This window comes from Panicum virgatum, chromosome 1N (genome assembly GCF_016808335.1).
Source record: "Panicum virgatum strain AP13 chromosome 1N, P.virgatum_v5, whole genome shotgun sequence".
Taxonomy (NCBI): domain Eukaryota; kingdom Viridiplantae; phylum Streptophyta; class Magnoliopsida; order Poales; family Poaceae; genus Panicum; species Panicum virgatum.
In genome coordinates this window covers 21,050,638-21,053,348 of record NC_053145.1, presented here as the reverse complement: position 1 = coordinate 21,053,348, position 2,711 = coordinate 21,050,638, and positions in this window count along the sequence as shown.

The following is a 2,711-nucleotide window of genomic DNA, read 5'->3' as shown; positions in this document are numbered from 1 at the left end:
AATATGGTACGCGGCAAGCCTTGTAATTGATCGGCCCGGCAAATGGACATACCCCCCACTCTCTTTTAGAGATAGGAAGTTTAATATATTGAAAGTCAAGGTATGTTGCAACAATCACGGGTGCAGAGAAGAGCGGTTCTCTGTAGTCGGGGAGAGTGGCGCTGATCCATGAACCGGAATGAGAAGTAAATGGTTGCTTGGTAGTGACTCGACAGTGCTCCAAGCGTGTGTGCTAGGTTTATCCTGGTAAGGTTGGAATTCGATTCAGAATCATCCGCTCTCACGAAGATTGAGACTGGTTAATCCCTTTGCTGCATAGAGTAAGAAGTGGAACAATAATGATTTTAATATGGTTGGATGAAATTAATTCTCTACCATGCTTGTATAGATAGGTGCAAACCTAGAATGATTAATACAACTAGAATCTGAAAGCTAAAACTTGAAATTAAGGACCTACTGTTTGTGGCTTTTCAGCAAAAGAAAACCCCAGAACCTTTATAAGCCTTGCATGTCTAGTGAAACGGATATTTTATATCTTCTTCGGGTAAGTCTTGCTGAGTATTCGTATACTCAGTCTTGCTTGTGACTTTGTTTTTAGGTAATTTTTGAGATGCTTGGTGAGATTGACGTCATGTACGGGCTTCATCATGATGTCATATATCAACGCTAGTTATCGTTTTCTTTTCCGTTATTTATAAACTCTAAAGAATTTATCTATTTCAAATTTCTGAGGTACCCTGTTTAAATTCTCAAATCTAGTTTATAATAACTTTTACTATTTAAGTTGTATGGTAAAATTTATGGTAATTGTAATCTCTGAACTCACCTTCGTGTGAGGTATGTTGTTTCGATCCGAAATTACAGTGGTTTTATCTGGATTTTACCCGACAGACTGTCAGATTTCTCCGTTTGGAATGCGTATTAATTGTTTCATCTTTAATAGTTAGGTTTAACGCATTTAAACCGAATTAATTCTGGCAGGTTCTGCCACAGTTGACTCCCACACAATCATGGCTGCATTGGATGAATGAGAATGCCCTCCGAGTAGAGATGGTCATCCCGATTCTTGCTCACCTAAGGAACACCTACTCTAAGATCAGTGGACTAACCGATTCCGACTTTGAGTACTTTTCCAACTCGGAGGATGAGCTGGATGACCTAATCCAGTACAGCAAACAAGTCGAGTCCAACTCGATTGGGAATCCCAAATCCGATCAGGACTCCCTACCAAACTTGGTCATATATGCAACACCGCAAGGATGGACAGTGCGCCTGAAGGAGACACAAGATCCTAATGCCTCTGGCTCTCAGCCAACAGATCTACCCTTCCAACAAAGCACTCCACTAGGCCCGTCCTCAAGCAAACAAGACCAAGAAGTTCAAGATCTTTGCCATGAAATCCTCATGGTTCACATCTCCGAAGTCCAGGATGACTCCACGGAGCGTCTCAACCTCGACGACTGCAATTATGATGATTTCGACGAGTACCTTTCCGATAACATGGAAACTACACCCCCCGCAATCACAGAACCCCAAGCTACTACCAAACAAGATCCGCCTGCACCGCCTCCAGCAGTGACAGTCACTGTGGAAATGGAAGAGCAGCACCCAGCAGAAGATCTTTATGAGCGTCGTCACCTGCTTAACCAAAAGATGGCGTTCAGGCGCCAACATCTCGCCAACAGCTAGCAGGAACAACAAGGCGACAATTACGACTACTCTAATTGCGACCTCCGCAACGTGATCAATGTTGGTCGCGATGTGCGCAACGTCATCATCTCAAGGAGAAAGGAGCACGACGAAATAGAGGCTTACAGCCCTTCTTCCAACTACCGCATCCCAGCAAAGGCTGCTGCAGCCTTCAAGAAGCACAAGCCGGCAAGTACCCGTCCCCAGGGTAAACTGCGCACCCCACATCATGGAGAAACATCTCAGGGCGGAGATAAGATCAACAAGACGCTCCTACGCAAGTGCTTCATGCACCCTAAGTGCTCTCATACGATTTTCGAGTGCAACTCACTCCGCAAGGCCCTTGGAGCACCACTCCTAAAGGAGACCTTACCAATAATCTAGTCGACTGCTGTACCGACTAAGTTTATCCCCCGAACAATTTTATTCAGTTATGTAAACCATTGCTCACGTCTACGAGCAAGGGGTAGGTCTTAAGAGTCAGAGTCTGTCATTTTACAATTCCTGTAATCTCGACAAGTTTCAACTACTTGGCTCTCACTCACCTAGCCAATACCCCATTGTAAACACTACTCTGAAAGCCATGCTCAACACTGGAGCGGTAATCGAGTAGTTTTTATGGTTTACTTTGAGTGTTCTTACAACATTTTTGTCTTGGGTAACCCGACGGGGTTCATCCTAACAGACCTGTACTAAGAATTACTCATCCTTGGTTGAGGACACCTTACTCGCCTCGCTTGAGTAAGTTTTAGATACTCTTTTGACGTTTTCGTCTTGGATAACCTGACGGGGTTCATACCTAACAGACTTGTCCTAAGAGTTACTCCAGTCCTGGGTAGGACACTCTACTCGCTTGCTCGAGTAGGTTTTGGATATCCTTTCGACATTTTCGTCTTGGATAACCCGACGGGGTTCATACCTAACAGACTTGTCTTAAGGATTACTCCAGTCCTTGGGTTAAGGACACCCTACTCGCTGGCTCGAGTAGGTTTAGGATACTCTTTTGATATTTTCGTCTTGGA